Below are 15460 nucleotides of genomic sequence, written 5' to 3'. Positions count from 1 at the left end.
CTCTCCCGGGACTGGCTCCCGTCGCTGCAAGCCGCGACTTGCCGCCGGTGTCCCCGAGGGCAAGCAGCTGGAACCCGAACGCTCTGGAACCGACTCCGGCGAGCCAGCCCCTCCCGGAGGCATTCCTTGCCGCCCTGGCCAGGTGACCACCCCCGGGAGCTCGCTCAAGCCTTGATCCAACCAGGTCGCCCAGGGTTGATTTCAGGTCACTTGGTCATCCCCAGCGTCCAGGTACGACCCGGAAGTCACGCCCGACCTCTGCCCGGACCTCTTCTGTCTACACAGAGTGTACTTTCGAAGTCTGATCCGAGTCCCACGCGTGGTTGAGGGGTGCTGGGGGTAGGGGAACCGCCGAGATTTTGCTTTGAGGGGAGGGGGTGGGCAGGGTGAAGGAGTCTCTCCGCCCTAGGTGCCAATAAAATCTCCATAAGATTAGCTGGGAGCCTATTTATTGCTCATCAGGGCTAGAATTACCTTGACTGACAGCAATTTCCTTAATAACAAAAGCCTGTAAACAAAACGTCTTAAACCTGTGCCCCTGTGCAGTGCAGGCAGCGGCTCCGCTCTCTGGGTACCCCCTGGGCTGCCCAGTTGGGGCACCCACCTTGTAACCTCCTGCCTCCCTGGTCTCCCCGCGGGAGGGTGGGACGAGCTATTTAGAGTCGTCGGTTGCAGGAAGTCTGGGAGGTGAGTCATGAAGAATCAGCCCCAGTTAAAAGTGCTGATGGGACTTGCTTCCCGCCCCCTCTGAACGTCCCTGGGCGAGGAGAGAGAGAGAGCCAGGGAGCTGCCTTGTAATCTGGGGCAGCCCTCTCCAGCCAGCCTGGGACATGTTCAGACCCGGAGCCTCCGCCCCAGAGATTCCAAGGCGGCAGCTTGGGTGTCCTTTTTGATACTGGAGATCGAACCTGCGGCCTTTGCACTGAGCTACATTCCCAGCCCTGCACCCCTTGAGACAGGCTTTCCCTAACTGGCTAAGACAAGGCTCCAACTCACAATCCTCCTGCCTCAGCCTCCCAGAATGCTGGAATTACAGGCGTGCACCGCCACACCGACCCGAATGGGCAATTTTGCTGCCCTGCCTGAATGAGAAAGTCATTTTGAGAAATGCTGACTTGGGAAGGGAGACTCCGCTGCAGAGATGCTGTGGTTCTTGGGAGAAGATGGCAGTTTGGAGGATGAGGGTCTTTATGCAGGTGAATCGGGCGCAGCTGGAAGAGTGGAGGGGAGGAAAGGGTCAGGAAGAAACTGTCGTGCACTGGAGGCCCAGACACTCAGTCCTCCCACCGACCTTGCTGCGGGAGCTTTGTTATCCCATTTTCCAGGTTACCCCGCCAGGAAGTTCGAAAGGGCGAGATCCAACCCTAGATTTAATTCCTTTTCCCACCCCGCCGGGCTCTGGCAAGAAGGGAGGAGAGAGGTGGAAGAGGAGGCTGTGCTAAGGCTGCGGAGCGGAGACTCCCTCAGCCTCCATCCCACCCTGCAGGAGAATGACCGGAGGCTGAGCCATCACCCTCGTCTGTCTCACGGTGACCTTTTCTTCCCATCTTCCACGTCTCTAAAGATGGGGCAGAAATCCCACCTCTCGAGAGACAGGCCCTTTCTACCCACAGGGCCAGGCCTGCAGAGAGGGTTGAAGTCTAGAGACCCCACGGCTGTCCTGCTCTCTGCACAATCTGTTATCTTTGGAGCCGCCTAGTGGCCCTGATGGGACACTGCGTCCTAAAGCTGCCCTAGCCTCCAGGTGCCCAGGGTCCTGCTAACCAGTTTTATTTCCAGGCCTTTCTCCCCGCCACAGGATTAACACCCCAGGGCGCCAAGGGCCGGTGAAGATCCTAGCCCCTGCACCCCCTTTTCATGGGGAAGACACTAAAGCACAGAGGTACCCAGCAACTCATTCTCAGGGAAACAGGTTCACCCCAAGCAGCCACCCGATGCTGTTTGGATGCCAGACCAGCTGGGCTGTTCTTAGGTCTCAGGTTCATGTTTCTTGGGGGGACGGGGACTTTGGGATGGGAAGGAGACAGGAACCCAAAGGAACCTTCACACAGGCAGGGCCCGCACACATCTCTTTGAATTTCCTTTTCAGCCTGGGAGGTGGGCCTCATGGCACCCGTTCAACACCAGAGGAAACTGAGGCTTAGGCAACTTGAATAACTCCTGCGAGGCCACACGAGGTGCTCCCATCTTGTTTGGGGTGAAGTCAGAGAAACAAAGAACATCGTCAGGCAATCCCCAAAGGGATGGGCACATCCAGAGGCAGCCTGAGGGGACAGTGCCCCTCTTTTTATTTGATCCACCTTCAGGATGTGGGTTTTGTGGGCCTGGCATCCCTGTGCCCCTCAGGCTCCTCTCCAGCTTCAGCTGCTGAGAGAGGAGCTGTCACCGCCTCCACTGCCCTCCCTGCAAGTCCCCACAGCGGTGAGGGATGCTGGGCAGGGGTGCGTGGCTCAGCAGTCAGCCCTGAGGGTCCCTGTGGCCTGGTTGCGGTGACAGCTGCGTGGTATCCGTCCTTCCCCTCCCCTGTGCCCCGTGCTTCATCCTTTCCCTGTGCTACTTCTCCTCTCTGTTTCTCGGGGCAGGCGGTGTGGAACTGAACTCCAGAGTGAAGTTTGAAATTTCACATCCCAAGCTGGGAGGAGGCCCCTTGGTGGTGTTTTCACGCCCTTTCCGACACCGTGAAAGGCGCCTTTGTGAGCGCGAGGGGAGAAGTGCGCGGCAGCCCGCAGAGATGACTTTTCCCATGACTCAGCCTTGCCGAGCAGTGTGGCCAGGGAGGTGCGAGGACCGGGCTCTGCAGCTGAGCTGCCTTCCAGCCTTTGTGCGCGGAGGAAGTGAGCAGCCTTGGGTTCCTGCAGGGGCCCTTACACTCTAGCTGCTCCCTACCCTGCCTGCTGCAGCTGGCTCCTTCTTTTTTGTCTCACTGTTACATCCCGATACCAAGCTCATGTGTTGTCCATTTACTTTTGTCACTGCCATTTCAGCTGACGGCTGGGACCCCAAAGCCAAGAGTTAAAAACACAAGCCTCAGCCGGCTATGGTGGCGCACACCTGTAATCCCAGTGCTCAGGAGGCTGAGGCAGGAAGATCGCTGTGAGTTTGAGACCAGCCCCGGCTACATAGTGAGTTCCAGATCAGTCTCAACTACATAGTGAGAACCTGTCTCAAAAAACAAACAAAACAAAACAAAACAAAAACACGAGACTCAAGCTTTGCCTTCTACATAGCCAGGTCTTGCAGAAGTTAAGTCACTCATCCAAGACCATGTGGCTACTAAGAAGTGGCAGTAGGATTTGAACCCAGGATAATTGCTTGTGCTTTGTCTATTTCACTGATGTCTTTCAAAACACACAGACGCCAGAGCGGTGGAAGAGGATCCACCGAGGATCTTGTCTGCGTGCAGACTCGCAGCACTGCGCCTCTGTGGGGTGCACACAGCTCCTGCATGAAGCTTTGCCTGCCTCTTCTGCCACTGTTCAAGCTCTTCCTTTGGTTGGGTGGCTCTCATGAGCTCCACAGACACCTACTGCAGAAGAGACTGAGGCTGGAGAGCAGGGGTGCGTTTAAACACCACCCTGTCGGTGGGTCCCCACGAGCCCTCTGCTTGGGGACCATGGGGTAGGGCGGGATGGGTCCAAGGGAGTGATTTTGGCCTTGAAGTTGGGCATCTCTGGTTCTGATACCAGCTCTGCTGCTCCCCTTTAGGGCCCCCTTGGGTGATCACTTCCCCTTTCTGATCTTCAGCTTTCTTGCTTGTAAAGGGAAGTCGAACCCAAGGGTAGGGCTAAACCCTTTGTGCGGTCTGGAATCAGGCGCCTGGCCACTGCAAAATGCTCAGTAAAAGCCAGTTGTGTGTGTGTTTGTTTTTGCAGTCCTGGCAACTGACCACATGCCCGGCAAGAGTTCTCCCTCTGAGCTACCTTCGCAGCCCTTTTAGTTTGAGATAAGGTCGCACCAAATTGTCCTTGAACTCGTTATCTTCCAGCCCCAGTCTGCTGAGTAGCTGGGATTGCTTCTGTGCTCCCCGGGCCAGGCCCAGATCTGGTTTTTGTGGTATCTCTGCTCCCAGGGACAGATTTTGCTGAGAGCCGGCTCCATCACTTGCAGAGAGGCCAGATCTATATTTAGTGGTCTGAAGACACTTCCGGAGCACTCTGGGCAGAGCTGGTGTGTCCTCACTTTACAGATTACTTACCCCACCCTCCCAAGGCTGGGTGAACCCCCTTTTATCCTGTAGGATTTGCTGTAGCTCACGTGGGGCTTTTTCCAGGAATCCTGCCTAGTTACCCCTTGTGGCCCCTACCCACCAAGTCTGGTCCAGGGCTCCTTCCTCGTGGCCCCTTTATTTCCCTCCCCAGGTGGTTTCGAGGATGTGACCCGTGGCTGCAGTCACTAGGGGGCTCAAGCTCAGAAGGGCACCTCGTTTGGGTTAGTGCTCGTTGCACAGTCTGGTGCTTGTCATTTTACCTTCATGTTGTGTTTTGTATATGCGGAGTCCGATCTGCTCTTTCCCACGGAGAAAATGAAGTCCCTGAAAGCAAGGCCCAGGAGCAGAGGCAGTGAGACATCATTTAGCGGTGCATCTCTATTCCCTGAGTTTTATCCAGCAGGAGCCCCAGAAGCTCCCGTACTCACTGAAGCTTGAGGGCATCCGGCAAGCAGAGGGGAGATGCGCTAGATCTGTGCTTGTGAAGCCTGCATGGCTGCCAGCTGCCCCCCACACACTGGGAGACCAGGGTGGATGGGGGCTGCTTAGGCTCCTGAGCTGCCGGGGCCATGGATGGACTTGGACACCCAGAGCACCAGCTCAGGAGCCTCACGGGGATCCCCTTGCTCTCAAGGGACCTAAGAGCCCAAACTAGCTCTAACCACTTGGCTACTCTGCCAGTCCCCTCCCCCAGTCCTTATTTTTTTTGAGGGGTGCTGTGAATGGAATCCAGGCCTTGGTGCACGCCAGGCAAGCACTGTGCCACTGCGCTACACCACCAGACCTGTTCGTCAGGATCTCAAACAAGATTTTAATACTGATAACTCTGACACGCTCAACACGTACGTGCACAGGTGCACCCCCACCCGCACACACAGACATGTGATCGCGCATGAGCGCACATAGCTTTGTCTGAGGATTGGCAGCTTCCCCCGAGCAGAGCGAGCCGGCGGTGTTGAGTGAGGACTTGAATCTGGAAAAACTTCGGGTGGAAAGTGTTATGCAGGGTTTAAAATGGGCAGCCTTGGAGGGCCTTTGGTGGGTGCACAGAGGGGGTCACATGAGCTGGACGGCCTGGGTGGCCCACCTGGCCCAAGGAAGCAGACAGACAGGCCGAAACCACTATGATACGGGCACATCTGGGCAGAGAAGCCAGGAAAGTTGGGCTGCAAAGGCCTGAGGGTTTAAGATTGGTGTAAAACACTTCCCCTCCCTAATACCGAATATTCGGCATGAGGGCCCCCTTTCTCCTTGGCTAGGTCTGGCCAAGAGGATAGGACTCAAAAGGCAGGCAGAAAGATTCCCTTTAGTCCACACATCCTGCTGTGAGCTTGCACATACACACACAAGCATTTTTAATGGAATTGTGTCTCTCTCCCCCTTCTGGGTCTGGGATGAGGCCTCCTCTCTCCTCTTCTTCAGAATCCGAGGCTTTCAGCTGGAGAGGGTCCTGAAACTCGGGGTAAGTGGACTCTGGGCTGACTGTTTATTCTGGCTGTCAGGTTTGGATGAAAACACAGGCTGGAGCCAAGACTGGGAATGGGGCAGGAACACAGGTATGTGATGTGTGTGGTGTATTGAGCACAGGAACAAGCCCCCAGGGTATAGCTGTGTTACCTGAGAAAACCTGGTACGAGATCAGGAGGCACCTGGCCCTCGCCTGGTCAGTCAAACAACTCTAAACCAGGATGTGGCTTGGGGTTGGCAAGAAATGTGTGCCGTGCTGCTTCTTAGGCCGATGACCTGCCCTCAGAGCCTCATTGTTGTCATCTCAAAGGTGGAAATTTGGCCTTTACTGAAGTGAAGGCTTGGTCCAGGGCCTGGCAGGGGAGGACGCTCAGCGGTTTGGGGCACCTTCCCCGGTGTCAGGCCCTCAAAGACCATGCTGTCTGGGGCAGGGTGGAGCCTGAGCACATCGCCGACACAGCTGGGGCTGTGGCAATGCTAGGTCCTTACCTTCAACCTGAGCTGTGAGCCTTTTCTTTCCCCTTTTTTCTTTTTTGGTACCAGGGATCGAGGTCAGGTCCTTGCACTTGTGAAGCAGGCGGCGGCACCACTGAGCTAAATCCCCAGACCATGAGCCTTTTCTACATAGGACTTTGCAGGCCGTCTGGGCTCTGTGGCAACAATCACCTCTGCTATTATAGCCTGAAAGCTGCCAGAGACTATTTGCAGTGACGGAGTGTGGCTGGGCTGCAGCACAGTTCTGCGTACAGATGTTGAAATGTGAATTTCATGCGACTGTCGCACACCACAAACTGTTTTGGTTTTGATGGTCTCCTCATCAGTGAGAGATGTACAGACCACTGTTTGACTTGCAGGCTGTCAGGGAAAGGCCTGATTTGATCCCTGGGGTGGGGGGCTGTGGGCCAGTTTCTCCCCTGCAGGGCCTTGAATGGGCAAGAAGACCTCACTCACACCCTCAAAAGAGAGGAGCCCCGAAGATCAGAATCTGCTTTCCGGAAATCCATTCACAAGAATGACTCAAGTTCATGGCCCCTGCAAGAAGAAAAGGCCACTAAAGTGACTGAATTTCACCGAGAGGTTTTAAAAGATCAATGTCCGGACCTGGGGTGTAGCTCGGTGGTAGAGCACTTGGCTGGCATCCACAAGGCCCTGGGTTCTACCTCCAGCCCTATAGTATGCTAACCAAACCAAACCTCAAGAAAACCAAACCCACAAAGGCAGAAAGTACCGAGTGGTGTACACCTATAATCCCAGCTACTTGGGAGGCTGAAGCAGGAGGATCACAAGTTTGAAGCTAGCCTAGGCAATTTATCAAGATCCTGTCTCAAAATAAAAAGGGCTGGGGTTGTGGATCAATAGTAAAGCACTTGTCTAGCATGTGCAAGGTGCGGGGTTCAGTTCTCAGTATTGAAAGAAAGAAAACTGAAGTCTCAGACTTGACAAACTTACTAATTATTTTACTGTTTACCTAGCACTCCCAGGACTTACTAGATGTCAGTCGGTGTTTACGAGAGAAACAGATACGATGTGAGATATACAAATGTATGTGAATGGACAGATTGGCCTACGAGGGCTGCCTGCAGTCGGGTGCAGGAGGGTGCAAAAGGTCTGTCTGCGCACTGGGGATGTGAAGGATCCAAACGCAGGCCTGGAGCTCCGTGGCAGCCTGGGCAAGTTCGTATCAGGAGCCTGGAGGGTCTGCGCTGAATGATGGTGCCCGAGGTGAAAGTAGAAGCCGGAGCACCTCCAAAAGAAACAGGAGCAGCCTTCCTCCTCTGTTTCCTTGTCACAGCATCCTGGGGACAGCCCTCCCTTGTGGGTGTTCCACACCCAGAACTGTGCTGAGCTGCTTTAGCTGGGCTCAGTCAATCCACCTGCAGCGTTGTAACAGCCCCTGCTAAGGGACACTGTGGCCGCCACGTTTAACAGACACGAGAGCAGAGGCAGAGAAATGGCGCAACTTCTGCTAATCATGGGGGTTTGGGCAGCGTTGAGGGGCCGCAGAGGGAACAGTCAGGTCCTCTGGGAGTTGGGAAGCTGCAGTGTCTGTCACGTGCTTGCTGGGCTCGCAGCTGGACACCAGGAAGGAAACCAACCGCAACAAAAGCGAAAAAACATGCACGGCATGGGCAGCAGACGGCATCGTTAAAAATGCCATCTAGAAAGCAAGGTGTAACTGGGAATTTTATGCTTTAAAGGAATCTTACTCAGCTTTGTGAGTAGCAGAAATCCATTTTCGTATGCATAGCACCGAGCCCCTGAAAGTATTAGGATATGAAACGGAGTCACCAGTATGATCCCACTTTTGGAAGAAGAATAACCACAAGTTCCGTTTTATCAGTCTAGCATTTGGTTGGGATTTATTGTGTGCAAGGCAGGACACCAAATTAGTATTCATTGAATTTAATCTCAGTTCATCCAAACAACACCCTGGAGGTAGGATCCCTGGCCTGGTCTTGCAGCTGTGGGGTGGGGGGAGTTGGACACCCTGCCAAGGTCATGAGCCAGGGTGGAATCAGGGTGTGGCTCAGGTTTCATTCAAAGCTCAACCTTGCTGCTTTGGTCTCTGCTTGTTGCCCAGAAAGTCTGTCTGTCTGTCTGCCCCCTCCAACACACACACATGCATGTGCCCACCCACGAGTACACACACCTCACACACTCCTGCACACGGAAAAAAGTGGGAAAGAAATGCATCAGATTGTTACACTGCCTGTCCCTAAATGAGAGCCCTGTGTGTGATTTTTATCTCCTCCTGAGGCCTTTTTACATATATTCAATGCTTTATAACGAGTATTTGTTAAAAAAAAAATCCACTTAACTATCTGTTTGTCAAAGTGGGCTGTTTTAGAGCCAGCAGGACACAGAAGTCCTCGTGCGAGGCACAGAACCCTGACCGTGGTCGTCTAAATAACTCTCCTAAAAAATAAGACAGAGAGGGAGCCGGGCCCTATGCTTCTTGGAGCTGCATAATCCATCCTATAATGCCTTGCTTTGTGGGAAAGTCATGTGCATAAATCCCGTAAAATCCCATAATGTGAGGCGGACGCTGAGCTTGCCCAGAACAAAATCTGCTAATGATCACTGCTTGCCAGGAGACAACCCCCATGCCTGCCTCCTGCCCGAGTCCTTTCTAATAAGGCCTCTTTTCATGGGTTTATAAAAACACTTTGTTCAGATCACATTGGGTCTTTACTTCATCTTAGCTGAATGCTGACCATCTGCAGGGCCAGAAGGGGTTGCGACCAACCCTCAATTCAGACCCAGAGAAAACAACAGCTTTGTAACAGCAGGCATGGTTACCTGCCTCGGCTGCACCCCCGGGGGTGGGACTATTCCTGAGGCTGCTCTGGGTGAGGAGGGAGGCAGAACAGTGGCTGCCCCACCTGGCAGGGGTACCTAGGAATGGGTGCTGCTTTTAAAAAACCGTGAAATGATGTTGGGCAGGAGAGCTAAGCATTCCGTGCCTCTGTTTTCTCAGATTGAAAAGGAAGGTTATATTTACTGTCTCGAGGGGCTCTTATTAAGACCATGGACATTGTATGACCCTTGATGGGTTTAAAACTTATCCTTTGCTTCCTTCCCTGCCGCATTGCTCCCTGGGTAGTCACCTGGGGCCTGCTTTTGCATTGCTCAGTGTTTAGAGGGTTTTGAAGGGTAAATTTGAAAAGACAGAGAAGTTGCAAAACCAGAACCAGGAATTCCTGTATACCCTTTACCATTATATTAATATTTTGCATTTGTTTTATGGATCTACCCATCCCTTACCTGTCCATCCATCCATCCGTCATCTGTCTATTCATTTATACATCTCTCACCTCCGCCGTCATCCTCTCTTCCCCTCATTTCCCCTCCCCTCCCCTCCTCCTTCTCTTCTCTCCCTCCCTCCTCCCTCCTTTCCTTACATCTTCCCTCCCTCCCTTCCTTCCATGAAGAAAGGATCTTGCTACGTAGCCCAGACTGGCCTCAGACTTGCTCTCTTCTGCCTCAGCCTCCCAAGTATTGGGATCACAAGAGTGCACCTATAACCTTTCCTTCCAAGAGGACCTTGCAGACATGACTGTCCGAAAGTTTCAAGTACTTCAGTGTGTGTTTTTTAAAACCGAGGACTTTTTATTACATACTGTAACACTTTTATCAAAATTAGGAAATTGACCTTGATACAGTACCATTCATTATCTACTGACCTTGTTCATATTTCACCAGTTGTGCCCCTGACATATTTTATAACCCAAGAAAAACATTTTCGTCTCTGGTCCAGGAGCCAATCCAAGAGTACATGTGTCACTTAATTGTCACACTTCTTTCAACTCCTTTAATCTGGTCTTCTATTTTTTGTTTGTTTGTTTTTGTGACCTTGACATTTTGGAAAAGCACAGGTTGCTTAAGGCCTGTGTTGTTTCCCCTGAGATTCAAATGTTGAAGTCGTAAGCCTCAGTATCTCAGAATATGAATGTATGTAGATAGAATCTTTAGAGAAGGGATTATGTAAAAATGTGGCTGTTTCCATGGTCCAGGGCCCGTGTCAGAAGAGGGAATCTGGACACACAGAGACACAGGGTTGGGGGCTCAAAGAGGAAAGACCGAGGGGATACAGGTGCCCCTCACCATGTCTGGCCACTCAACATTACCTCTAAGGAAGCTCTTCCGGGAAGTACCCCTTCCCTTCCCCCAGAATTGGCCCTGCTCCCCTCTTTTGAACTTAGTGGAGTAAAAACAACGACTTAGAAGGGGTCTACTCTATGTTTATTTCTACTCGAGGACATTTATTTATTTCTTTATTTGTGTTGGGAATTGAACCCAGGGCTTGATAGATGCTAGGGAAATGCTTGACTGTGCCCCTTCATCGTCAACACTTACGGATTTATAACTCATTGAACCCTCATGGGCCATTGCAAGGGTCAGCTGCAAATCCAATGTTCCAGAGCAAGAGACAGAAGACAAGAATGAAATCATCTGTCAACCTTGCATCAGATTGGGAGCTTGTTCAGGGTGTAGACCAGGTGGGCCTCATCGATGTGCGACCAGGGCAGTCACACAGGCCACTACACTTAGAACTTCCCAGCGTGTGGTTTAATGATCTACTGTTGCTGTCTGGAGATGTTTAATAAGTTTGTTTGTTTTTTTGTACCAATGATTGAACTCTGGACCTTGTGCTTGTGAGGCAGGAGGTAGAACCACTGAGCTAAATCCCCATCCCCAGCCCTGCCTAATAAGTTTTGAATGAGGGATCTGCACTTTTATTTTGCTCTAGGTCCTGCCATCGTTGTAGCTCGTTCTGCATCTTGTCCTGGAGACCTTGAACTCTTAAGGCTTTGCATCCAAAGAACACCACTGATGGAGGAATGGAAGCATTTTATTGCACCTGCTCAGTTACACGTTGGGTTCCCCCTCTCCGGTCTGGAGACTACTTGAGGGCAGAAATGGTGCCTGAATCCTCTTGTGACCTTGGTTCCCAACACGCAGCCTGGCACAGAGACACCCGGGAAGTTTTGATGAATATGAATGGACTCAGGAACCAAGGTTGATTCAACCAGGCAAAGGAGGGCCAAGTGCCCATGGATGTGGGTTTGTTCCAAGGTTGTCTTGAGAGCAAAACAGACTTGCCCGGTTTACCTTGCTCCTGCTGCCAAAGCCACTGTGAAATCAGCTTCTTGCCTGTGACCTTTGCAGGTTGGGGAGGAGGACCGTGGAAGGCAATGGAAAGAAAGGCTTCGCCCTGAAGGGAATAAAGGCTTCTATTATGGACAGGGCTGGGGCATGTATAGAGCAGGAAAGCTCTGCTGCTTTGCACAAAAGCAAGAGGCCAGCCCCTTTCCTCTGTGGACTTAAAAATGCGCCACCCCTCCACACAGCTGAGCTGCCCATTGGCCATGTCAGGCTGGAGCGTTGGCTGTCCCCAGATCTCCCTGTTAAAAAACAAAATGACAGCAAGTCCAGTTTTGCAGATCTTAGTGGGCTTTATTTGGGATTCTAGAACCAAAAGTGGTTCAGCATACTCTGCTCTGCCAGTGGGCAGGTTGTCTGAGTAACCGGAAGTGATGCCCGAGCCCCAGAAGGGAGGCGTGGCTCACACCCATCTCGCTTGAACATGGCGTAAGCAGTTGGCTGCTTGTGATTGGCTGAGACTCAGCAGCTATTCACAAGGGCGGGTCACAGAGCTGGGGTGTGGCTCTGTGGTAGAGCCCTTGCTTAGCTTGTGTGAAGCCCTGGGCCCCGTTCCTGCATCATGAGCTAGTCTGCTTAAGCACGAAATCAGAGTTTCAGTCCACTGGGTACGGAGAGCGGAAGCCAAACTTAAAATCAATGGGGGCAGTTTTAGGCCAACTTAACATCCTGAAGGCCGAGTTCACTCCCATCTTTTGTGTTCACCCCCATCTTGTATCCCATCTCCACCAGTCTTCTTTGCTTAATTTTCTTGGTGACATTTTCTACCAACTTGCTCTATTTTGTTATCGTTTATTGTCTGGCTTCCCTCACTGAAATCCTCTCTTAATTGGCAGGATTTTGTCCCACCACCTAGAGCAGGGCCCATCTTGTAGCAGTTGCTCAACAAATATTTGTTGAGTACATAGATTCTCATTGTACAGGGGAAGAAACTAAATCTTGGGAGTGTTAACCCTCCAGCACAAGGCCATGCAGCAGGTGAGGTGCATTAAACCATTTATTAAAAACTCATGGGGCTTCAAATGGTTAAACATGGTATTTCCAGGTGGGCAGGGTGGCGCATGCACCCGCAGTCTCATTTACTCAAGAGGCTGAGGCAGGCAGATTGCTTGAGCCTAGGAGTTTGGTCTTGACCTGGACTACACGAAGAGACCCTGTCTCACAACAGCATAACAAGAAGGAATAAAACAAAAGATCATTTTTCTGAGACAGACACGAAGCGCCTGACTCTCCTTTTTCCTGTGATGACTGGGGATGGTTTGGCTGGGTCAGCAGCTCTTGCATCCCTTCCCCTCGTTTCTCTCTTTCCTCCACAGCCCCCTGAGCAGGGACTGAGCCAGCTTACCCCAGTGAGCTCCTGTCACCTCAGTGCTACTCTCTGGGTCACCCTGACGGGAGGTGCTACTTGGCGGTCAGCTTCGGCGCCCCCTCCTCCGCCTCTGCCACCTGGGTGTTGCTGCTGTCTCTCTGAAGTAGCTGGGAAAGGAAATTGTCTCTAATGTGGCAAAGATGGCGGAAGGATCTGGGCCCCTATTAGCATCCCCAACACCCTCAAACCCCAATGAGCTGTGACTAACACAGCTAGCCCTCCTGAAGGTTCCCCGGTTTTGGCTTTGCCAGGTTTTGCAGTGATGTGACAGCTGTCAGTCAAACAGCTGTGTCTCCTGACATTCTGCCCAACTGCTGACATGACAACTGCAGCTGGCCTGGATGCCCCCCATTCATTCTGGCAGGTGTCTGCTCTGCCTGCAGTGGGCTTGAGTTTGAACTAAATAATAGATCTGAATTTGAAATCCAATCTGGGATCAGAAGGCTTAGATTCAGACCGATTTGGACCAATCACAGGCCTGCTGCTGTGATGTAAACACACCCACTCTCACTTCTTGGGTTGGTCTAGGAGGGCTCCCTCTGGTGCCTTGTTCCCCCTATGCCACAGCACAGACCTTGTTCAAATAAAGCCTCGCCTGGATCTCCTGACAATATACTTGTGATTTTTTTCTCAGGTAGCGTAGGCTCAGAATTTCCTGGAAATCTACAATGGATACTTATCCTAAGTATGTGGGCAGAGTGTCACTTTAGAAAGAGCTATTCACACCTGGGACTGTTAGACCTGAAGAGCTTCAGAGACCGGCAGCCAATGAAGATCACCAACAGCGACCAGCATGTGGCATTGACCACAGGGCAGTGGCAGAAACTGGCAACTGGTAGAATCAGGACAGTGTCTGGGATTAACTGCTGTCAACCAGTGGCAGCAGGACCCAGCTCTGTAATGCTACGGGCTGGGGTTCAATGGTACTCAAAGCCCAGGGACACTAGCAGAGCTGCACTTCACCAATTCGGGATTTCTGTCTGAATTGAACGAAAGAATCCTCAACCGATTGGTGACATTTGGTGACCACAAGCACCACCTCCTTTTTGAGTTCTGTCCCCAGAGAGTTCGGACAGTGGTGATAATGGGTGCAGACTTGCTTCCGAGGTGACAGCCGATCCCCCGAACCTTTGTTTGCATCGCCTATGACTGGTGAGGTCTCGTGCCCACGCCCCTGACAACGTGGCCCTCCCCACCTGAGTGATCCTGACCACGGCCCTTGCTATTTGTGCCTTTTGTTCTGGAACCAGTATCTATCTCTACCTCTGCCTCCTTTTTTGTCTTACATGACGTCTTTCTTTTCTATTTCTTGGTCAAGGCTTCCCAGTATTTCAAAAAGTTCTCCTTTCAGGCGCTCAACTGGGATTGGTTGGTTTCAAAATGGTGCACCAAAAATATCAATTTAGGATGTTGCCTTCTGGGGAATTGAGCTACCCTTCCTGTGGGGAGATTCCCTGCAGAGCTTGAAATTAAAACTTGGCTGAAATTAATCAGAAGTTGGCTGAAGTTTGAGAACATCCGCAGTAGGGTGGGTTTAGGCTGTAGGGGATGCTGCTTTATTGCCTAGAGTTAATCAGACACTAGTCTGGTCGTTCTTCTCTGGTCTTCATGGTAATTCTGTGGCGTAGTTTGGCTTGTGTGTTCAGGGTATTGGGTTTTACTTTTTTTTTTTTTTTTTAGAGACATAATTGGGCATTTTCCTGTTGCAGATGGATTTTCCTTGTGCTTAATTTATGCTACTCCCTGTGTTTCAGACTTCCTGTATTTAATTTATACTACTGTCTGCTCTGTCTTGTTACTGTGTCTGTGCAGGTGATTTGTAACCATCTCTCTTTGGATTGTGTACTTGTCTGGGAAAATACTGGTCCCAAGATTTATTTGGTGTGCTGACTAGGGTTGTGGTAAAGTCTGTTAGAGTCTTTCTTGTGATTTTTATCTGGACCCGCTATCTTTCTTAGAAGTATTACGGGCATGAAGCATGAAAGGAGAGCTTTTGCTTTTGATGTTTTGTTGTAGCGGTCTCATCCTAGGTGGTGGCCAAGTGGGCAGGACGGCCAGGTGTTTTGAGGCTCCTTATTCTCTATGTGGCAAAGGTAAACATTGGAGCCACAGAGAACATTCCAAAGGACACACAGGTAGGATGCCTTATAACTAATTGGGAAAAACTTAAATGGTTTAAAGAAATAGAGGCCAATCTTCCGTAACACAGTTGGGCCTCCGTATAAACTGAGAGACCAAAAATTCTACCGGAAAATGAGTCCTTTAGTTGTAATACCATTCTTTGGTTCTGTTAAATGGAAGAGAAGTGGCGAGAAAGCCCTTACATCAAGGTTTTTATGAAGCTGTAGCAAGACCCTGGACTTGAGAATTCTTATCAGGCCTGTATAGCTGTGCTTGCCAAATCCCCTAGGCCCGCAGAAAACTTAAGTGACTCCTTCCTCTAACAGGAACTTTATCAGCAGGTATCCCTCTGCCCTACACATAGTGCAGGGGCCTGCAGGACCTAATGTGGGTTTCGCCATCTCTGTGTCCTGAGCCAGCTGATAACGCCCTTTTTCCTACCACCACCTCTTCTTCCTCATCCAAGGCAGAGAGACCTCTTTGTCTCTCCCCTCACTGACACCTGCCCATTAATCTCAATCTCCAGTGGGACTGAGATCAGGAAACAAACTTGCACCACCCTTAACTCTTCCCACTACAGGAAGTGTCAGATGGAAGGGGGAGTTACCAGAGTGCACGCTCCCCTCAGTGAT

At 51.4% G+C, this 15460-nt stretch overlaps 1 protein-coding gene and 1 pseudogene across 1 annotated transcript in view; one reads left to right on the top strand and one right to left on the bottom strand.

The window, feature by feature from the left end:
- The window catches only part of Dhrs3 (dehydrogenase/reductase 3), a 33805-nt gene extending 33184 nt beyond the window's left edge, over positions 1-621 (bottom strand). Inside the window, exon 1 of the mRNA XM_010628176.3 lies at positions 605-621. The gene's annotated coding sequence lies outside the window, so the exon portion shown is untranslated. The remainder of the gene's footprint in view (positions 1-604) is intronic.
- Positions 3-15460, top strand: part of LOC104864919 — a 40397-nt pseudogene continuing 24939 nt past the window's right edge.

Source organism: Fukomys damarensis, unplaced genomic scaffold (assembly GCF_012274545.1).
Source record: "Fukomys damarensis isolate Sample0158 unplaced genomic scaffold, DMR_v1.0_HiC HiC_scaffold_23, whole genome shotgun sequence".
Taxonomy (NCBI): Eukaryota; Metazoa; Chordata; class Mammalia; order Rodentia; family Bathyergidae; genus Fukomys; species Fukomys damarensis.
Note: the sequence above shows the minus strand (reverse complement) of the source record. Positions and strands in the feature narration are given on the sequence as shown.